At 41.5% G+C, this 24211-nt stretch overlaps 1 protein-coding gene across 6 annotated transcripts in view; it reads left to right on the top strand.

The window, feature by feature from the left end:
• LOC115138076 (adhesion G protein-coupled receptor L3-like) overlaps positions 1-24211 on the top strand; it is a 421820-nt gene that overhangs the window by 47888 nt on the left and 349721 nt on the right. For all 6 annotated transcript variants that reach the window (XM_065025470.1, XM_029674495.2, XM_065025469.1 and 3 more), the window contains exon 2: positions 21158-21238. The gene's annotated coding sequence lies outside the window, so the exon portion shown is untranslated. The remainder of the gene's footprint in view (positions 1-21157; positions 21239-24211) is intronic.

Below are 24211 nucleotides of genomic sequence, written 5' to 3'. Positions count from 1 at the left end.
GAGTTTTGCCTAATGTCTGCAACGGATGGGGACTTTAGCTTAAAAGTGTTGGGGGCCACGCTTTTTATTAAAAAAGTATCGGTATCTCCGGCAGTTCGTCTGGGTCACTCACAGGCTTTGCTGAAAGGAAATGCCCTTTACCCTCTCCAAAGAATTACCATGAAAACCTTTAGCATACCTGTGGGCAGCAGAATCTGCAGTCAAGAAAACCTATTTCTAGGCCCTTTACCGCGATACGTAGTTATAGGTTTGGTTGATCACGCCTCCAATACGGGCAGCTTAAATAAAAAACCCTTTAATTTTCAACACTTCAATGCAGAGTATGTCACTCTGTGTCAGGACGGACGTCACGTCCCTGCTAAGGCTTTCCAACCGCAATTTAATAACAACATATCTGTGCGAGAATTTTACAATCTATTCCTGGCTACCGGGAGGCATCTAAAAGATCTCTCTTTACCTATTGACAGAAATGATTTTGCCGAGGGTTACACAATGTATGCTTTCAATTTATCCCCAGATGATGACACCTCAGGAAATCTTTCTGTGGTGTCCCAAGGTAACCTCAGGCTGGAAATGCGTTTCCGTACACCTTTAGCCTGTACGGTTAGCATGATTGTTTATGCCTGCTCTGATTCAATCTTGGAGGTGAATAGCCGAAGACAGGTTTTAGTAGATTATTATTAAGGATCGTTGAGCAAAAGACATGAATACCCAAGAGTTGGAAGGGCTGATGAGCCGACTGATTGGAAAACAATTTTGCGGAGTGTTGGCTTGTGATGAATTACCTATGGAGAAATGGAAGGTGCGGCCTGCAATGTTTATTGTCAATACCCATCCTAAAAACATGCCGGGTGAACATTGGCTAGCTGTGACCTTAGAAGAGGAAGGAGGAAGAAAAATCTCAACTTTTTTTTTGATTCCTATGGTTTCCCACCCGGTTTTTCACATTTCCCCAAATCTATTAAAGAATTTCTGACCAAAAATGGCTCAAAGATATACTACAATATCAAACAGGTGCAAGATACCCTTTCAACGACATGCGGTCAACACTGTGTATTCTACCTATGCCAAAGAGCCCGGGAGTTTCTTTTGAAGATGTTATGTCTCTTTATAAGGATGATTTAAGAAGTAATGATAAAGTTGTAGCTTGTTTTGTTAGAAAATATCAAAAGTGTTCAAATGTGTATCCTCTAAGAACGTGTAATCAAGGCGTATGCTCACGCCAAATGTTTCAAGAATGCCACAAATGTTAAATTGCTTATTTTTCAAATAAAATTTATTGAATTTAATCATAGTCATTCAAAAGTCATTCAAAAGGCTAACCACCCAGAGAGATCGGGATTAGGGAAAGGTCCAGAGGCGTTCAGGGGGTAAATGGGTTATCGTCATTCATTTCATAAGGATGCGAGGGTTTTGGGGCATCTTTAGGGGTGCTGTATCTCGGTGACGGTTTGTGTTTTAAAGAGTGAATCTGTTGCCGAATCTTATAGTTGGGTACACCCGAGAGGGGTATGTTGAGGATGGCCAGGGCCTTAAGAAACTGAAGCCACCCTGGAGGTCTTCGGTCATCAGCCACCTTGTGGGCAGATGTGGTACTTTTAAGCAAGTCAAGTATATGTGAACCCTTGACAACAGCCCCCTGAAGGATAAACTCTCCTTTGTTATTCCAAGTAGCTGCCCCATTTGAGTCTTTTAGCTTGTTCATAATGTAGCTAACATTTTTCCTGTTACGTGCCGGAACATGGGTTAACAAGTCATGCATAACTTTATCTTCAACAGGCATTTGATCTTCAGATGGTAAGCTCGCAGGTACCGGCCTTACAGGGGCGTGGCTCTCGCGAGGCTCGTCATCTTTTAAAGGGTCCTGTAGGGAAATAGTTAAATGGCCTGTCTCTCTCCCCTTGTTTCACCAAGGACAAATACCTTTGCAAGAGGTTTGTGTATTTTTGGACCTTATCATAGGGGTTCAATCCTTTTTGATTCAAAATATCCTTCATGGCCGTATCCAAATCATTTTCCGCTGTTTGTCTGATATTTTCGGGGCCCCTGCATTTGTTTTTTTAAGTCTATCCAACTCTTGTTGTGGCACCAGATACATTTTATTGGCCATCACCCTATGTGTTCAACCACCACGTCGGGCTGCAATAAGGCTGGTGATGAAGGGCACGGCTATACTTAGTAAAGGTAGAATAAAACCGCCAGACTGTTGTATGCTATGTCGTTTCTTTTGAAGACTGACCCTTTTATTGGCAAAGAGCTTGATCGAGGTCTTTTGTCTCTTTAATTTTTTCAATTGTGTCAGGGTGAGTGGAATGCGTCCTTTGAGAAGATTCAAAGCAATCTCACATAGGGATAATATGAGATCTGAAGAACAGTGACCCAAGATGGCCTTCCGTTCATTAGATGTAGCCCCAACTAGGCTTCTCAAGAGGGGCAAGTTTCTTTTTAAACGCAGAGACATAGCGGCTACTTTTTTTTTAGGAATGTACACAGCCGGCCACTCCCACGGGAACAGACCGGTTCGTAGCCTCAGGTGTTCTGGAGTATTTGCTTTTAAATCCACGATTAAATAAGAAAATGGCGCTTGGGTTGCGTCCTCGTAGCTCTCCATAAAGTAGGATTTCCTTCCCGGGTACATCTGCTGAGCTAGAGTGTTAATTTGTAGTTTGTCTCTAGGATTTTTGAACAAAACCATGTAATTGGCGTTCAAACTGATGGTGCGGCTATTTTTACCTTGGTGAAACACATTCTGCACCAAGTAAAGCACGGACAGGTTTCTATGATGCGTATATTGGGTAAACGCTCGGGCAATTTCGGGATGTTCGCTACCTGCAAATAGCATATCGTCCAAAACCAACAGATTGTTTTTATGAGGAGGTAAAAGTTCATCATCAGACAGGGTATCAGGTATTCCTTCAACAAACTTGATTTTTATTGTCTTCAACAATTCATCATACAGAGGTTGATAACATGAATAACACCACACAACATTATCAGGCTTTTGAGATAACACATGTTCAGAATTCTCTAAAATACTTTTTACAAAACAAGTTTTACCACTATTCGAAGGCCCTGCGATTAAGGCCGAAAATGGTAGTTGCAACCGGGGGTCAAAACCTTCTACAGCAGTCATTATATCTTAAGCTTTAAGACCCCTGTAGCTTGTAGCATAAGTCAACACCCAAAGGGGGTAATGTGGTCCAGTCAGGCAAAAAGCAGTCTCTTGTCATAGACAACCCTGAATCTTTTAGTAAGTGGGGCCTTCCTCAGATTGAAGCCCTTTATTATACACAACAATCTTTTTGTAGGAGCTCCTAAATCTCAAAGTCACTATTCCTGTCATTTAGGAACCACCCCTCAAACAAACGTGTGATTGATTCCTAGTTTTTACACGAGGTGTATTTTTTTTCATAGTTTTTGAGTCACTTCTGACACACTGCGGCCTGTAGCATAAGTCAGTAGCCATAGGGCAATGTAGTCCCGTCAGGCAAAAGCACTCTCTTGTCATAGACAACCCTGAATCTTTTAATGAGTGGGGCATTCCTCAGATGGAAGCCCTTTTTATCCCTAACAATCTTTTTGTAGGAGCTCAAAATCTCCAAGTCACTATTCCTGTCATTTAGGAACCCCTCGACCAAGCGTGTGATTGATTCCAAGTTTACACGCTGGGCATTTTCATAGTTTTGAGTCACTCCTTTGGCTTTCAATACCACGTGATTCTTTAGCGTTCTAAAAGCATAGCTTTTGGGCCCACAGGATGACCATTCTGTGATATGGTCACCCTCTGCGAGTTCGCTCGTTAAGCCACCCAGATAGTTGCTGAGTGGGGGGGCTCCAATCCCCTGGTTTGCTTACATAGACCACAGAGTCTGTGTCGTGGTAAAGTACCCGCCTCTGAAGCTGCTCCATGAGCTTGTACAGTTCAAGTCGGCCATAGGCCGTGGTAAATGCTGCAAGAAACACATTTACATTACCCGGGGTAGAACCCACTTCTTGTTACGTCGCCATTGCACCAAGGCAATGTCTTGACTCAAGAATGAAAATGTGAAATTTCGTATTGGTCCGAAAAATGAATTCCAAAAATTCTTCAGGGTCTTTAATAATCGACGTTGTCAACATATTACACCTCTGCGCTAATTTGCCCCAAAGCGAATTTAGGTACAATTTCGACACATTTCGTTTGGTTTTGTTGACCTCTATTCTGTCAGGGTCAAGAAGGATGCCTTCTCTGTCATGATAGTCTTGAATGTACCTGTCTTTACTTTCTTGATCTGTGACCGATGCACGATAGCCTGAAGCCATTTGCTTACATCTCAAGAAGGTCTTGATGTACTCTTTAAAAAGTGTCTGATTTCTTTGGAAAGTTCCATACTTCAAAGATTTTGGCCACACGATACCCCATCTCTAAAGCCTTAGAGAATTCAGCTGTGACCCATACACCTGTCAGTGCTCTTTCTTGATCTGTGTGATCACATGGGTTTTGTTGTATGTTTTCACTGCAGGTGCGACAAAGGGGAAAGAACATTTTTCCTTGAGGGCCCCTGTAAGGCAACACAGGTATAAACAAACCCCTTGGAGGGTAGACTGTTGCTTTGATCAGACCAAAATAGTTTTGAGGTAAGTCAAAATCACGATGAATAATTTCAGGATGACCTATAGGATAGCATGAGGAACTCATTACATGCGGATAAAGGGATGTAAAATCCACATAGCCTATTGTCTCGTCGGGTTGCGCTACATACCTCAATGTCAAAGCATTGGTACGGCCGCCATACAAGGCCTGTCTTGGCTCCAGAGGTTCTGGGATGTCAAAGCTGGAAAGGAATGCTTGAACATGAGGATCAGACTTTTTGAGGGCTGTCCATTCGTGCTCCCACAAAACAACCACTTTTAGACCGTAAGTAGCCTGTAACGAATCAACTTTGTCTTGAAACTCTTCGTACATTTCCCCAAAAGTCTTTTGGGTTAGGACACATATGTTCTGGGGCACAAAGCAAGATTTGCAACCATGGAAGAAACAACCGTTGTACTCATACACGGTCTCAACCCCGTCAATCTTGGTGTAGTCATCTACATGGTAAGAGCCAAACGCCTTCTCCCCTCGATTCAAAGCATGTTGAATAAAAATGTCTTTATCCTGGGCCATATACTCTAGCCATTGAATGGACCCACTAGAGTAGGCCTTGAACTGGCGTCAGTAGTTGTCAGGCGAGGGGATCGCTATAGAGGATGTCGGCATATAGTGTGTACGGTATGTTTTCATGCATGCCGATGCAATCGTTGTACAACTCCAAGGGTCAATACCTGCATCTTTGATTACCTCTTCTCTGAATCTGAGGCATCCTTCACGAAGTATAACCACATCATTGTCACAGTATGATTCCATCTCTTTATGGAAATCAAAGGTGCCATGTCTTACTGTCTCATACCAAGTCATGAATCTCTCTCGCTCTTTGGGAGACATTTGATCACACCCATACATTTCTGGGCTGGGATATGATCCTATATAGTGTAGATTCTCCTCAGATGTGAAGAAGTGGGGGAACCAGCCTTTCACAGAGTTTTCAAAACCCAAGGCCTCTGGCATTTGAGCCAATCTCATGGGTAAGAAGCTTAAACTGTCAATGTATCTCTGGTTGAAGGCGGGATCTACAAAACACAGGATTTTACTCCCTTGCGCTAGGACCCTCGGCGCTATGCCTTGCTTTATCAAGGGGTTCAGAAGAAGGTACGAGTCGTAGGCTCTAGCATTGTGCGCTATGAACGTAAAGTTTCGGTACTGTGGTTTTCTAAAATGTTTTAGAAAGAGTAGTGCACAATTGGATCCTTCTGCAGACCACTTTTCCCCGTGAATGTCATGGTAGATACAAAAATAGGCAAATGATCCCCCGATTGTTGATTTGTCTCAAAATCATAGAACACATATTTCTCTGAAGGTTCATCTTCAGCCAAGGGCTGAATATAACACTCGTGTGTCACTTCTTGAACCACTTCAGCATTTCTGCTTTTCAGACCCCCTTTACAGATTGGACACTGTAGGATTCCACAAACATGTGGTTTAGGGCTATCTATTTTAAGGCTGTAATTGCAATGACATTTTGGGCATTTCTTGTTAATGGCACAAATGCTTACAGATTTACCGGCCTTAGGGTGCCATGTTTCAATTTTGTGTTTATCGTAACAGTAGGTCGAACGACATGTGCGATGGCAATCCTCACAAGGTGTCAAGTTTAGGTCTGCATAGGGCACTCGGCATCCTGACATACCGAACAGTTATAACGGCACGAGTGCCCCCTTTCGGCTGTAGCCGGTATGGCAGGATCTACACACATAGGTTGCCCCTAGGAACGCCGTGACGTTTGTAACGGCATAGTAATGTTCGTTTTGCACATAAAAGTACAGAATCTGGGGTGCGGTTGGGGGTGTTTTGGAACTTCAAGAGAGCTGCATTAGCTCTACTGTGGTACAAAACCACAATCTTGATATTCAGAAGGTTTTCAAATTTGACAATGTCTGAGAATGCCACGCCTTCATGGATCCCGAGACCCACCGCCGTTTGGATCTCTCTAGCCTTTTGCAATGCCGTCAGATCAGTACATCCGGGGTTAAGTAAATGCGCTAGGCCTATTGCAAAACATAGCTTATTATCGGGATTGTGAACGTTTATGAGGTAGGCCCTTTTATTGCTTATGATTTCTGACTGCATTAGGCTATCAAGCTTCCTTCTCTGCCCCCGCCCCCTGTGGTTGACGTATTATTTGCACTACAAGCTCTAGGGTTCGATCGGCTATGATGGCTAAATTTGACTGAACAAGGCGTTCTACCAGCGCTGTAAATTGTTCAAGATCTGCTTCGCCATTGGGTAAAATAAGAGAGCCTGCATAATTCAGTATATCTCCACATATTTCCAACTGTAAGACATCACGAGGTTCGCCATAATCTCTTGCTGTTTCTAACAGGTCATTCAGAGTGTCCATTATCATCATGTAAAATACAGCATAGTCAAGATTCTGATTCACACATAGGAAATTGAAAAACTGTCGAATCTCTGTATTGTTGAATTTATTCCTGTAAACAACCCTGACACGTCTATCCTGAACATCTGCAGCCAGATTTATTAGATAATTGTCCAATTCCCCAAAAACATCTTGTGGCGTTTCAGACTCTACGGACCTAGGCGTTACGGGTTGTTCTATCGTTGTCGGGGTTGTCGGGGCCGAAATTGTCTGACTCGCGTTCATACGATTAATTAAGGTTATGAGGGCTTCGGGAATCTGGGATAACATGTTTTCCTCAACCCCCCCTGACTGGTTCATACGATTAATCATTTCTAAGAGTTCGGCTGGAATCTGTGTTAATATGCTTTCATCTAACGTTCCTGAATCGTTCATACGTCTTATAACTTCTAGGAGTTCGTCTGGAATCTGGGATAAGAGGCTTTCAACTGTCTCCTCGTGTTGCGTTAGTTCTGCCATTTTTTTGGGATAATTAAGAGTGTTCGTTTTTTTTCTTTCTGTAATGGTTGGTGTTACATGTATGATTTTAGCGTCTGTATTTGCGTTTTTTAATGGGGTTGCTGTTTAACATGCGTGGAATTGTTCTATGCCAGAATAACATATCGTCTCTGTACTGTCTCTCAATTAAATACCCCAGTCGTTTGTATAGCAAAACATTCCTCGATTTCAAAGCCCTGGAAAATAATGTGAAAAACCTGTCTTGTTCGTCTGCAGGTATTGAGGCCGTAGAATTGACTGGGTCTATAAGGTTGGCCGCATCACAGAATAGCTGGTCATCAACATCTGACATGTCATTAAAAACAGGTCTCTTGGGTGTTTCATTCGGAATGCTCGGGGCGCCGGAATCCCCCAGCTCTAGATTTATGTGGTCGTCTGTGCCGTTTTTCGCCGGTGCGGAGTCTGAATGAAAATAATACATACATAATTACGTTATTAGATATAAAAATATATATGTTAGCTACATACAAATGTCAAATACCTTTCCGTTATAATAATATATATTAACAGTACATAGTTAAAATACCTCGGCTTTTTTGGCGCTTGTTGTGACGAATCGCCGAAACCGGGGTGTGTGACTTTTTCCCTCTAGCTTTCCCGATTCTGCTGGATCTGTCTCCGGGTAGTCTGAAAAAACATTATTTGTCCTTGTTTTAACATAGGCTATCAACAGATCTATAACTAATAAAAAGGCTGATAACTAATAACAAAACTGTATAATGGTCCCATACCTTGTCTCTGGAGCGCCGGCTCGTGAAGCAGCAAGTTCCCGGCCCAACAGTAGTTTTCGGGTGGGCTTGATTCGGAGCAGTGTACTTGGGCCACAGTTGATCGTTGCCTGTTGGGGTCTGGAATATGTCGGGAGGGGGTCGATGTTCCCTGGATTCGCGGTGAGTTTGAAAAAGCGCTCGTACAGAACGGTAGAATTGCATCAAAGTCCTGCGTGTCAGCTGGCCATAACGCATCCTTTATCATAAAGGGCTGTATGTCGGCTGTAAATACATAAAAATAGTTTAAAAAAATAGTACAACCTATTTTTAAAATGTTTATATATAAATATTTCTTGGGTATGTGTTTAATTATAAGGACTTACAACGAAAAAAGGCCGTTGGTGATTGTCTGCCAGACTTTTGCTCCTGCGAACCCCCATCATGTTCCAGATCGGGTAAATCGCGTAAAAGCTGCGTAAATGTCGGGGATCCTAGATTCCATTAGACAATGTTAACAGTTATACGCTATATCTACACTTTTTTTTTTTTTTTTTTTTTAAACCTATATTGGGCTTTTTTGAAATACCCAAATAACTAGGGTTTAATATTCCAATAATATTCAAACAAATCTTAAAATATGTTTTTTTCATTTACTCACCTTCAGAAATATCCATTATGCGAGATTCCCTTATTCCGAATATTATTATTATTATTTTAATCTGTCCGTGCAGCTCAATATTCGGGCCTTTATGTTTGCGCTAAAGCAATGCTGACAACGTTAAAAATAGTTCTGTCCCTAACTATCTAAAAGTTCGAATGAGTTTTTTGAGAGCTGTATGCTACACGCCAACAACAGGCGGGGATGTCGTGACATTCTGTCTGCAAACCGGGTGTGTGGGGGCCGCAGATTAGAGATATCTATGTTTAAACCCCGCTGTTCGGCTGATATCTCGACATGCCTTATGCATGATAGTGCACACCTTGGTTTCAAACGGTTCTCTACAGATAAGAGTTCTGGGACCCCCCCCCCAACTTTAGGATTTTCACACACACACACACACACACACACACACACACACCTGTTGCTCCGCCTCAAGACCCTCCCACACACACACACACAAACACTGGATTCTATTTTACTTCGTGACCGAGTTGGAATAAGTTGTTAAATAGGTTTTTCCCATAGTTAAAGGGTGAGATACCGTTTTTAAACATTCCTTTTATTGAATTCCAAAATATTTCGTACAACCTTTAAGACATGTTTGAATTAAGTAACCCATTTGAATAATATTTAAACATGCAGCACACGTGTTTTATGTAAAAATAAAAAAAACCTTGGATGCAGGTCTTTGTACATTATTACAAACTTTAATAAAACGTAACGTTCATAACATACCCAATGTAGGAATAGACTATAAAATAATACATGTTTTTTTTCAGATCTTACAGTTGTCTGCGCCAGACCCTAGCTTGAGAGAAAAGAGCTCTACCCCTTAGTTAAATGGGGGGGTATACATTTTCAAAAATTAACACCTACATTTTAACACACCTTATAATTCAACATTTATTTTAACTATTTCTTACAGATATATGGGGTCCTGTTAGCCCTGAACATTATCCGTTTCCAATTCCCCATCACAAAGTCTTTTCCGCGCTCCGTCGAAGCTCTGTCCACTTTCCTGCCAGGAAAGATCCGCCTTCGAACTTGTTGTTCTTCCGGTGTATGTCTCAACGATAACATATGTTGTTCCGGGGTATGTCTCAACGATAACCTAGGCCATCGTCGTAATTGTTCACGATTTTCGAAAAGACTGTCCAGCTTATTCATCAGGGTTCGGAAAATGTGGTAATCGCGCCATTTAAAACTGAACATTATTTGAAAAAAATTTACATCCTTGCATGCTTTGGAGGATACATATGGACTGACCGTTTTCGTAGCATTTGACCTGTCAAATTGTTCACATGCTAAAATTGTCACTCTGGAGTCCGGGTATAGCCCATGGATGTGACTCTCAGGGCCATTAGGTCCTGACGTCCACAGACTTGTTCTTCCAGCGCATATCCTGGCAGCCTTGAAGCACTCAGGGCACGTTCCATTTGACACAAAGCTAGCCTTATTTTAAGCCATTCTCGCATCCTTAGCGCTAGAGAAAAAGGCTCGGGTTCTGCACGATAAAAGGGTTGGGACACGCTGTCTGTGAATATCTTAACCGTAGATTCCTCCGGGTTGAATATGTACGAAATATGGCCCTCGCTTGTACACAGAAATCCGTTAAAACATTTGGGAGCCTCTACCAAAATATCCTCCAAGCTTTTGGCGTTGGGTTCGTGACATGAGCTACAGAGCACTCCGAGAATTCCCCTTGTAGACATATTTTTAGATGCTTAATATTCAGGTCTTAAAAAATGGCTTGTTCTAGCCATTTATAATGCTGAGGCCCCAGCGCTATCTATAGCCCCAGACATTCCTGCTTCAGAGATAACAACCATAAGGGAGATAAAACTGGGGGGTGTAGGGGGGGCATGGGCCCCAAAAGTTCAAACACCCTCTAACACATGACCACACGAACAGGGGGGCGGGGCGGGGGCACATATTCTGTACATGTCATCAGGTCAGCAATCAATCAAATTTGACAGGCGCCGTATCCTATTACTCTCTGCTGCTCTTATAATGTGAAGAAATAGCCTAATAGTTTATCAACATTTTAAGCTAAACGTTATAATCTGTTCCATCAGCCACATTGAGTATAAAAAAAATGGATGTTAGTGGTTGTATTAATTTTGGATCTATCGCATCCCACAACTGTCCCAGACTATATTTTGAATAATTATTTCTCTCACAGAATCGAATAGGTCTACCTTTGTACTATGGAGGATAGTAAATTGACATAGGCTAGTGCTTTTGCTGTTCGTTACGCATACGCATCTTGTTGTCTGACGAAAATTCAATGTGAACAGTTCTTCCAATATCTTCAATATGTACCTCGGAATTGGATAAGGACGCGCGCAGTTGCATCCCTGATGTGGGTGTCTTCACTTCTAGCCTATGAGAAAGACCCGGTCACGTGATGGAGCGTGCATCAGTCAGGGAGAAGGGCACAACGGCCACTAGCCGCAAAAGGCATGGATTTTTTTTAGGGTGCATTACGGCCACACAAAGGGGATGCCGCCGTGAAATTGGGACATTTATCAAGTGCTTGTCAAATTGTGAATGAGTGACTGATGTAGTGTGTACAGCCTGCGCAAAAAAACTAAAGAGCTCATGCCTTTTCAAGCTACTTCGTTCAAATCATCATTAGTGGCATCATGCAGCCTTACAATGTATTAAAAATCCAAACATATAGCCCAACGTTTGTAGAACAACTGAAGTTACATTAATAACTCTAAATTAAGCATGTAGCATGTACCTTTTTTTAAACTGCTCAACACAGAATATATGCATGTGCGCAATCCCTCAAATAGTTTGGAGAAAATATCCTTTCTATTATATTCAGCTATGTTCAATTGTATTCTTCATACTATAAAATAATACAAAAATAATGCTACGGATTTCTAAGCAATTCTTGTCTGCTAAATGAACTAGTGTAGCCCACAGGCATTTGGCATAGCCGAATCAGGACCTAACATAAGGACAACTCTGAGTATACTATTCTGTTCTTCTGAAATAGACATTTTCTTCATATCATGTTTCTTTAGAGCAGGGATCCTGGCCCATTGTGACTCATGCTTCCCAAAGTTGTCAAGTTGGCTGTATGTCCTTTGGGTGATGGACCATTCTTGAAATACACAGGAAACTGTTGAGTGTGAAAAACCCAGCAGCGTTGCAGTTCTTGACACACTCAAACTGGTGCGCCTGGCACCTACTACCATACCCTGTTCAAAACAACTTGAATATGTTGTCCATTCACCCTCTGAATGGCACACATACACAATTCATGTCTCAAGGCTTAAAAATCCTGCTTTAACCTGTCTCCTCCCCTTCATCTACACTGATTTGAAGTGGCTTTAACAGGTGTTCATCAATAAGGAATCACAGCTTTCACCTTGATTCTCCTGGTCAGTAGGTGTTACTAATATTTTGTACACTCGGTGTATTTGTATATATTTGTGGTAGTATTGCTGTGTGTTAGTGTTGACAGTAATTGCATGCCTGTTGTGATATAGGCTACTATGAGTAATGTTTGCAGACTAGTTTTTGGCAACAGTAATGTTTGTATGAATAAATGGCTAGTATTTATTTAAATTATGTACAAAACTGCCATGGCTTCTCTACTTCATAGTATACACAATATCAGTTGAGTGCTATCCAAGATGGTCCTATTCATAAACAAGTCACTTCAATCACATTTTGTCTACATTAACCTCATCCACATAGCCTCTGGCTGTTTTCTGGCCTGTAATAACCCCTGGGTCATGAGTCGAGAGATAAGGTTCAGCCATTACCGCTTTTTATTGCTAATGTGTCGCTAGTAACACCACACTAGTAACATGGGTGTTTGGGTCAGCGGCGGGCAACAATAGATTAGTGACTTCTGTCCTACGACTTCCTGTCCAACCCCTCACATTTTTCACTTCGCTAATAAAGTAAGTTGTTCTTTCATACACTCCAGGGACCGCAAGGGCCGTCCCTTTTGTGTTCTCACTTGTGCGGCTACGCCACAGGCCGTCGCCCTGCATTAATCTTGCGGTAAACATGTGCTCTTTCTCTCTCTTATGTTTTTCTTTTCACTTCTATTTAGTCGACGGTATAGGGGTCTGTTAAGAATGTTGATGGGATGACCCCGTGTGTTGTACAATGGCTGTGCCCTTGAATGCAATCGTGGTATGACGCACACTTGAAGCCACATTCAATGTCCGTACATTTGCTGATGCACTTGCTCTACCTTCAATGCACTGAAGCTGATTCAATGACAACAAACGGTAGAGTTTTGAAAGAATGTGAAGTTAAAGCTAATGAGGTTTATTTTGGTTGACGTTGATTTGAACCGTGAGTAACCCAGATGAATAGTGGCTCGGGCACAGGGTGGGGCTACATTCTCCCACAGCACCCTCTGGTTTGGAGTACCCAGTGATCTTCAAATGTTTTCCTTTGTTTTGTCTTTTCAGCAAAAATGTGTCTTTCCAGCAGGCTAGGGCGATACACTTTAGATAGAACGACAATGAGATGAATGTGTGTTCTCCAGTGAAAACGCCCCACAGTAAGGCAACAGCATCATCTCAAACACCTGTTAGTAAGTAATGAAAGGCCTCTGTTTCACAACCCATTGAAGAGGTTTTGGAAGCTCTTATCCCCAGTGGCCACCACCACTTCTGCCCCACTGAAAGTAGTGGAACAAATCCAACATTTATCTGTGAAAACACCTCCGCTCAGAATGTGTAGCTGAGATACAGAATTATAAGAAAAAGAGAGGCGTGGAAGAAGGGTTCTAAAGAAGAAAAAAAAAGATTAATGTCTGAGACAAACATTTGTATAAGAATCCATTACATCTGCATATGGAGCATCAAGATCACCAGTGTGCTGTAGTTTCTTTTCTTCATAGTTCAGGTGAACCAGGTCCGGTCCCATGTGGCTCAGTTGGTAGAGCATGGCGCTTGCAACTTCAGAGTGGTGGGTTCGATTCCCATGGGGAAACAGTATGAAAAAGTGCACTACTGTAAGTGGCTCTGGATAAATAACAAATGTAAATGTATAATACTGGACTTGTTATACTATTTTCAATTGAGATGTTAACTCCAATGTGAACATAATGCTTTGTAATTCGGCTTGTTTCCATTGTGCAAAACTCATTCTGGAGGGGATTGGTGTGATATGGCGGAGCTTTTCCAAACCCCCCTGGGCCTTCAAATAACTGACAGATGCTATGTCTGTCTGACCACCAGCCAAGTTCTCCAGATTGAGCTATGGCGTCTGCCAATCGAACAACAACCCCCGCTTGGACGTAATGACGAGACTTGACCCAACAACGCTGGGTCAGATTGTGTGAAGACGTTTTTTTTTGCCCGAACAACGCCAATTTGGTGGCCTATGGTACATTCTAATGCTAGATTGTATTTTCAGGCAGCAACTATCAGGAAATAAAATGTTTACAGTGCTAGTTTCATCAACTGCTGTACAATATGACATAACACACATAAACAACTTCATTTTGACTGCACTGGGCCTTTAAAGAATCCCGTAAGAGTCTGCTGACATCCAAAGGCTTCTAGCTTCCTTTTAAAGAGTCATTTTCTCAGCTATACAGGTATGATAGAAGAATGAAGTAGGTTAACATGGGCTTTGCTACACAGAAAGCAACAGTTGCCCACTCCTTTGTCAACACTTTGATTAAATCAATATCTTTGAAAATACCACGTAAGTAATCTTTTTTTTTTTTTTACTATTCAAATCTGTTTTCTTATATATATTTTGGACGAGAGCGAAGCTATTACCCCGCTAGCCTACCTATTGTTCCTGCAGTGAGGAGGATTCGCCATCTTCATCAACTGTTTTCAAAATGTATCTGCAGATCAAAGCCAAAAAGACTACCAGTATGCAAATTAGGGGAACCAAATCAACAGCTCTCTAACCGATGCAATTCAGTAGGCTCCTGATGAGTCACTCACTTTGATGTCATTGTCTGGCACGTCCTGATGAACTTCATATAGAAAACATAAATGAGATGTTTAGTTGTCTGGATGCGATACCACAGACACATAACTGTTGTATGATTGTATAAATGGCAAGGATATACAGTTCCTTCAAGGTATTCACACCCCTTCTACTTTTCCCACAATTTGTTACAAATTGGGATTAAAATGGATGAATAAAAAATGTGCAACGTTCTACACAAAATACTTTCAAAGTAGAAAAATTCTAAAAATGTTTTGGATTCATACAAAATACTATTCAAACCCCGAGTCAATACATGTTAGAATAACTTTTGGCAGCGATTACAGCGCTGAGTCTCTAAGAGCTTTGCACAACTAGATTGTACCATTTTGTTCTTTTTTTTATTTTTATCTTCAAGCTCTGTTAAGTTGGTTGTTGATCATTGCTAGACAGCCATTTAAGTCTTGCCATAGATTTTCAAGCCAATTTGCAGTCAAAACTGTAATGTCAGCTTGGTAAACAACTCCAGTGTACACTACATGACCAAAAGTATGTATACCTGCTCATCAAAAATCTCATTCCAAAATCATGGGCAACAATATGGAGTTGGTTCTCCATTTTGATGCTTTCACAGCCTCTACTACGGGGACAACTTTCCACTAGATGTTGGAGTATTGCTTGCGGGACTTTATTACATTGTCACGAGCATTAGTGAGGTTGGGCGATTAGGCCTGGCTCGCAGTCAGCGTTCCAGTTCATCCCAAAGGTGTTCGATGGGGTTGAGGTCAGGGCTCTGTGCAGGCCAGTCAAGTTCTTCCACACCAATTTCGACAAACCATTTCTGTATGGACCTCACTTTGTGCATGGTGGCATTGTCATGCTGAAACAGGAAAGGGCCTACCACAAAGTTGGAAGCATAGAATCGTCTAGAATACCATTGTAAGGTGATACGATTTCCCTTCACTGGAACTAAGAGGCCTAGCCCAAACCATGAAAACCAGCCACAGACCATTATTCCTCCTCCACCAAATGTTATAGTTGGCACTATGCATTGTGGCAGGTAGTATTCTCCTGGCATCCACCAAACACAGATTTGTCCATCAAACTGCCAGATGGTGAAGCGTGATTCATAACTCCAGAGAATGCATTTCCACTGCGCTGAGTCCAATGGCGGCAAACATCACACCATTCCAGCAGATACTTGGTATTGTGATCTTAAGCTTATGTACGGCTGCTCGTCCACGGAAACCCATTTCATGAAGCTCCTGACGAACAGGGCTGACGTTGCTTCCAGAGTCAGTTTGGAACTCAGTAGTGAGTGTTTCAACCAAGGACAGATGTTTTTTTGCGCACTTCAGCACTCGTCGGTCCTGTTCTGTGAGCTTGTGTGGCCTACTACTTTGCGGTTGAGTCTTTGCTGCTCCTAGACATTTCCACTTCACAATAACGGCACTTATAGTTGACTAGGGCAGCTCTAGCAGAGCAGAAATTTGATTGAACTGACTTGTTGGTGCCATGTTGAAAGTCACTGAGCTCTTCAGTAAGGCCATTCTACTGCCAATGTTTGTCTATGGAGATTGCATGGCTGTGTGCTAGATTTTATACACCTGTAAGCAACGGGTGTGGCTTAAATAGCTGAATCCATTAACTTGAAGGGGTATCTACATACTTTTGTGTATACAGTGCATTCAGAGAGAAAACAGATCCCTTCACTTTTTCAACATTTTGTTATGCTTCAGCTTTATTCTAATATTGATGAAATACAAATGTTCCTCAATCTACACACAATAATCCATAATAACAAACTCAAAAGTTTTTTTAGACATTTTTGCAAATGTATTAAAAATAAGAAACATACCTTATGTTAGTATTCATACCCTTTCAAATGAGACTCGAAATTGAGCTCCGGTGCATCCTGTTTTCATTGATCATCCTTGATGTTTCGTCAACTTGATTGGAGTCCACCTGTGGAAAATTAAATAGATTGGACATGATTTGGAAAGGCACCTGCCTGTCTATATAAGGTCTTACAGTTGACAGTGCGTGTCAGAGCAAAAACCAAGCCATGAGGTCGAAGGAATTGTATATAGAGCTCTGAGACAGGATTGTGTCAAGGCACAGATCTGTGGAAGGGTACCAAGACATTTCTGCAGCATTTTAAGGTCCCTAAAGAACACAGTGGCCTCCATCATTCTTAAATGGAAGAAGTTTAGAACAACCAAGACTCTCTTCCGCCAAACTAAGCCTGAATGAAAAACGTCACGTCTTGAGGAAACCAGGCACCGTTCATCACCTGGCCAATACCATCCCTACAGTGATGGTGGTGGCAGCATTATGCTGTGGGGATGTTTTTAGTGGCAGGGACTGGGAGACTAGTCAGGATTGAGGGAAAGATGAACAGAGCAAAGCACAGATAGATCCTTGATGAAAACCTGCTCCAGAACGCTCAGGACATAAGACTGGGGCGACGGTTCACCTTCCAAGAAGACAATGACCTTAATGAATTTTAAAATAAGGATGTAATGTAACATAATGTGGAAAAAGACAAGGTCTTGAATACTTTCCGAATATACTGTATATAGTGTATATTTGGCCATGAGTTTTAGGTTATTGTCCTGTTGAAAGGCGAATTTGTCTCCCAGTGTCTGTCGGAAAGCAGACTGAACCATGTTTTCCTCTAGGATTTTGCCTGTGCTTAGCTCTATTCTGTTTTCTTTTTATCCTAAAAAAAACCCTCTGTAGTCCTTGTCGATCCATAACATGATGCAGCCACCACCATGCTTGAAAATATGAAGTGGTACTCAGTGATGTTTAATTTGTCCCAAACATAATGCTTTGTATTCAGGATGAAAAAGTACATTTCTTTGACACATTATTTTGAGTATTACTTAAGAGCATTGTTGCAAACTGGATGCATGTTTTGGAATATCTTTATTCTGTACAGGCTTCCTTCTTTTCACTCTTGTCATTTAGGTTAGTATTGTGGAGTAACTACAATGTTTTGATTTATACTACATTTTCTCTGATCACAGCCATCAAACTGAATCAAACTGAATGATCCCTGAGCAGTTTCCTTCTTCCCAGGGCAAACTGAGTTAGGAAGGACACCTGTATCTTTAATGACTGGGTGCATTGATACACCATCCAAAGCGTAGTTAAAAATTTCACCATGCTTAAAGGGATATTCAGTGTCATTTTATTTTTATTTGTAAAAATGTTTTGCCATCTACCAATGGGTGCCCTTCTTTGCGAGGATTGGAAAACTGGTCTTTGTGGTTGAATCTGTTCTCGAAATTCACTGCTCGACTGAGGGACATTACAGATAATTGTATGTGTGGGGTACAGAGATGAGGTAGTCATTCAAAAAGTATGTTAAACACTATTATTGCACACACAGTGAGTCCATGCAATTTGTGATTTATTGAGCTCATTTTTAATCCTGAACGTTTTGATGCTTGCCATTACAAAGTGGTTGAATATTTAATGACAATACATTTCAGCTTTACATTTTTGTATTAATTAATACAAATGTATAAAAACTCAATTCCACTTTGGCATTGTGGGGTATTGTGTGGAGATCATTGGCACAAAATCTAAATTTAATATTTTACATTCAGGCTGTAGCACATCAAAATGTGGAAAAAGTCGAGGGGTGTTAATGCTTTCTGAAGGCTCTGTATGAGATTGACACCTTTATATAAATCAGTCAAGCTTGCTGTTCGTCAATTAAAGCACAGTAAGTAGCCTATACGCCACCATTCCGTGACTGCATATGAAACGCCAGGGTCCAACATGAACTTTTTCTCAATTAAAAAGTTGACTCGCGGAAGCATGGTGGTGCTTAAAAATGAATGGTCAATCATAATGGTCAAGTACAGATAGCATGATATTTAACCTATGCTTGTAGTCTTCAATTGTTGACTGAGACAGAGCAGGTAAATATTGAAATGGAATGCAAAAATGCACTGAAAGGATATTTACTGGCCCGACATGAGCCATGTATTTACTGACCCAGGGCCAACAGACCATGGTTAATGTCGGACTAATGGCATGCAAAATAACATAAATGAATGTGCCAAAAAACAATAGACTTAGTGGATGGATTTCGACTCATCGTTACCACATTAACGTTATATGGGAAGTGCAAATTCACTCACATGGAAATTCGACTGCAACCACTGCGCGCACACACCCAGGTACCGAGAGGCGGGCGGGACCGATTGCAGACTAGCGATGGGCTGTTTGTGAACGAACAGCTCTTTTCTAAGGGATCTTTTTGGTTAACGTCGGGATACCGAATCACATCGGTGAAAGAACCGTTCATTTGTCTCCCTGATTTGCATACTACTACCACTACTTATTTTTTGAAAGTAAAAAAAAAAGAAGCGTTTTTCTGCAGATAAATTACGAAATCATTATCTAAAGAAGGTTAATCCTAATTTGTAGAAACAATAAATACTGGGGAGAGCGCATCAATCTGGTCCACGCTGATTTTTTTAATTTTTTTTTTACCAGTGATTAAATTATGATTTTTTTTTAATCGTTAATTTAACGATATGACATAGTGGTAGCCTACCTTTTTGACCTTTTTATATGGGGATTTGCAGTTATTTCATGGTTGTAGGTCGACATAGCATTTTGACATAATAAGAGCTGTTTGGGAGCCAAATGAGTCTACTATTGTACGTGAACGGAGCCAAATGAGTCGGCTCACCGAAAAGACCCATCACTACAGTCATACCAGCAGTTTCCCTGCCATCGCTCACTTTGTGATTGACAAGCGCCTCTATCAATAGATTGCTAGAAGATACATATTGTTAATTCTCGCGGGATCCGCAGACTTTTATTCTGACTAGCGAATCGAAAGGTAATCAAGTTTATTTGAGTTGGGAAAGTACCCGGCTGAAAATTACTCTGTAATCGGCTATATAGCCGGCGCTAGTGCAAAACACTGTTTGTATGATTTACGATTCTAATCAGATGTGTGGACTTCAGTCGCCTCAATCTGCAGACATTTGTGTCTTGGCTGTGTTTGTGATGGATGAAATTTAATCAAGATAATTTGAAAGGGAATCCATTTCACAGCCCCTGTAAATGCAAAAAGCAAGCCATCATTCCAGGGAGAGGATGACAACACATGTTTTGTCCCGTTCTTCTGTTGCACACACAAAGAAGTCATTGGTGTGTATTTCTGTTTCAATTATGCACGTTTCTGAAGTACTAATTCGAGAGGAATTGTCATAATCATAAATTGTCTAAATGATAATTTGTCTGTGATTAAGGTCAACCTCTTCACAGCTGAAGCCTTTTCAAAAAAGGGGGTGCAGAGAGCGAGATTGATAGAGTGAAAAAGAGGAAGAGAATGACAAACCTAGATGCATTTCTAGAGACAATAAGAGAAATGGAGACAGCGATACACACAGTGGGAGAGAGACTGCTAAAATGGAGCAAGAGTAAGAGATTCTGTGAAAATGAAAAGCAGTCATCAAAATTCTTATGTCTTATATGTATATTTACTGCAGTGTTAATGCAATTTAAATCAGGATTGTTGTCCGGCTCCCATCAGAAGGGACCTGTTGAGTCCTAATAAATCAGTCATTAAAAGCTGATGTGACCTGAATCAAAGATTATGGATATACTGACAAGATACACGTCTCTCCGCCCTAACAATGTGAGTCGTTGTCCATAATGCAGCACGGCTGGCTGTCTAGCTCCTGCCTTTCCTTTCTTTGGATTGGTGGATACATCTCATTATTGTAATCCTTTTTTTGAATATTCGGTGAGGGTTTTTGACGTCAACCGCCTGTATTCAATGGAGAGAGAGAAGCTACTAGCCTCATGCCATCGATATGCATCGTCATCTCAACAACTCTGATATAAAGTGTCACATCTCAGTATCAGTAGACTCGTAACAACTTATATTTGATCATATAAACCTCACATAGCGAATAAGCCATAGATTTTTTTTTGTTGACCAAATTTGCAGCTCATTGATTTCCATACAAAAATTCCTTGTTTGGTGGGTGAAACAACAAAAAAATGCCAACTGCTTGTAGGATGACAGATTTTCCACTGAATTGGGCCTCTCTCTTCCTTTTCCTCTCTGCCTGAATAGCTCTTCAGACACTTTGAAATAACTTCTAATGGCCAGTTGAAGAGACACAAACGGCTCATGTACATGCAAATGTTCATGTGCATAATCGTAAGGATTGTGAGGATCATAATGATGGCATTTTCAAAATAAACCTAACCATCCACATGGTCATGGATTCAATCGTTTAACTATGTTGTGAATATCTTTTTTTTTTTAACTAATCAAAAACCGGTGTCTTTCTCTGTTCTAGGATGGGATATATGGTTCTAGTCTCTGAGATGTGATGTACTGGATTTGTAAGGAGTTTTGACAAGAGAAGAACCACTCACAGGTATGTGACAAGTCAAGCCACTTCCTCATCAGATCAAACAGCTGCTAATACCATGACAAGACTATTCCCTGCACTGTTTCTTCAAACTCGCCCCCAAAACACAGAAAATCACGAACACATTTTATTCAGGAGATTCCAACAACATTTTTCAGCTTGCTATCAAGTTCCCCTCTTTGAGTGATTCAACTGACCTGGCATAAATGTGACCTACCGGCTCGATTCGGTCTTATGTAGAAAAATGTGAAATTGTGTGTTTTTGTACCATTTCTAACTCAGAGCTAGAAAATGGTATATCATACACTGCAGTTGAGGAACAATGGGAAAGTAAATAAACTTGTAACCTCACTTTTGAGAAAATGGCCCTTGAATGTTTTTGTACATCTACTGGAAAGCTCATCTTTGTCTACACCCGTTCAGCATCGTTCACACCCTGTTAAGCCTTAGCCCCAACCATCTCTTTGAGGATTCACATGTACTAAACAATCAAAGATTTCAAGACTAAAGGCTGGTTTCTACTACAGGTGTGTTCGTAAATTCAATCTGGAGTGGCAGAGTGCGCTCAGAGTGCGCAATCAAAGCGATGTCAGATTGTCTGTTCATAAATTCAGATCGTTTCACTCTCGGAGCGTTCAGAGCGCCCACTTGACACTCTGACCTAACAGCAGTCAAGACCTGACTGACTTTGGTTAGCTTGGTAGAATGATTTCCCCAAAAATGCATTTTGATTAAAAAAAGTTTACGTTAAACTGGCTCCCCTGTGAGGTAGTGATGCGCGACATGCGCCTAGTTTCCTGAAACTAAACACAAATTCAAAGAAGTTTCCTTTGAAACCATGAATATGCATCTGGGCAAGATTGCATGTCTATTTAATCTCCTACACCGCATTCTAATGATGAGCATTCATTTGGTCCTCCTATTTCATTTGTTTCCTCTCGTGATTTTTGATGAGTTGATGGTTAGGGAAATGCTAGGTGTTAATTAACATATGCAAATCTCCAGAACAGCACTGGTAAACCACTAATATCCCCCCTCAGCGACAGGAGGTTTTTCTGGTCAGTAACCACACCCATCCACCAAGCATGTTTGGATTGCGCTCCCCGATGCAAATTATGTTTTCTGTGTAATCATGCAAAAGTGCAGCTGGCTTCCATTTGGCTGTGCCTCGAGTCTCTACCCGCCTCATGCTAACCCTCCCCCTACCTCTCAACCCTGTCCTTCTGATCCATCTCATATTCACTCCCCATCTTGCTTTCGAATTCGTCATTGTTTTCTTGTGCACCTTTCATCTCTCCTAATCGGATGCAGTCACGCACATACCCCCCCACCCCCCCACCTGTGGGTTTTGACGAGCTTACCCACACTAATACCCCCCAATCACCCTTCCCCTCTCCTTACTGCAGGCTGTTTATTTTCAGTAAATGCCACCCCACTCCGGATGTTTCTTCTCTTTGCCACTCAAAGAGATTGAGGAGAAGATATTGGCTCGCTGAAAAAAACAGTTCTCGGACGCCTGACATATCGTCCGCAGCTGCTGGAGTGACTTAATCTTACACCGCAGGATACGTCAGTCGGCGGTCTGAATATGGTGCACGTTATTAGTGGCAGAGGTTAATAAATTCTGCGTAAGGTGCGATGTCACCCTTTCCAATAACGCCACACGGAATCACACTGGGAGATTTTGCAATTCATGTTACTTGGCGTCGAGGGGATTTGAATGGCATTTCCTCCTCTGCTGGATAATACAGAAAACAGCGTGGACGTTCTGGCTAAAATTAATCTAAGTGTAATCCCATGTTTATTGTAAAATAAATATGCATTAATGTCCCAGCTAGTCCTTCCCTCTGCACAGTATGAACTGAAGCAAGGACGGGAAGCTGCAGAGTCAAATGTAATTGGCATATTAGTCACAATGTGACAAGGACGCTGTTGTGCATTTGAATAACATGGGGCAACAGTGAGGGGTAGTTGTGCGGGCTTATAGCTGAAAGCTAGCACATTTTAATGCATCTTATCCACGTACAGAGCAAGTCTCAATTGTTTTTTCTTGATTATATTGAAATAATTTAGCAGACTCTCTTCTCCAGAGAGACTTACAGGGGCAATTAGTGTTTTTCACATAGTCAGCTAGGGGGTTCGAACCGAAAAGTCGCTGGTTACTGACCCAACATTCTTAACCGCTAGGCTACCTGTCGCCCTTACGTTCCTCCCCTCCAATCTTTTCCTCAATTGTCTTTTGAGAAGGAGGCTATGAAAGAGGGCATGAAGAATCAAGTATAAACAATTGAGATGCAGCCCCATTTTTATAGATCTCTGGGTTTTCAACCCCAACAGCCTGCTGCTCGGATCTCATGTAATAGTAGAAGTTTGCTACTCTATTAGTGTTGAAAGGTGTCAAATGAATTTATATCCGTAGTCTACTTTCATTACAAATCATCTTAATAATTCCCGACATGGAATTAAGACCTTCATTTGATGCACCTTCTTTTGCCTAATGTGCGGTCACTTTGATTTACGTCCAATCTGGCGGAAGGAGACTATGCCGGTGGAACGTTGGGGGAGCCTCTGAATGGGATCCTTGGGAAGTCCCGAATCTGACGTCACCCCATTTGAAGTTGAACTTTAACACAGTTAAGGTAAGGGTTATGGTTACGGATAGGCTTAGGGTAGGGGTTAGGATTTAGGGTAGGGATGGATAGCACTAAGAATCCCGGCTAGCAGTAAAACTTTACAACCAATACATCTTTCCCAGAAAGCTTTGCATACCCACCTAGGTTGCCCTAGTGACAGCAGTGTAAGGTCTATTTGACCACAATGGGTTCTGGTCACATGTACTCCTAGGTTTTGATTTAGTTATCTTAAAGCAGTGTCCTTTGTTTTGTTAGTTTGAGTCGACAGTCATGCTGTCTAGGTCTCTCTATAACGATGCAAAGTAATTTAAATGGAGTTAGAGTAGACGTGAGAGGAATAATTTTG

This window comes from Oncorhynchus nerka, linkage group LG12, assembly GCF_034236695.1.
Source record: "Oncorhynchus nerka isolate Pitt River linkage group LG12, Oner_Uvic_2.0, whole genome shotgun sequence".
Taxonomy (NCBI): Eukaryota; Metazoa; Chordata; class Actinopteri; order Salmoniformes; family Salmonidae; genus Oncorhynchus; species Oncorhynchus nerka.
This window is presented reverse-complemented; position numbering and strand designations above follow the sequence as displayed.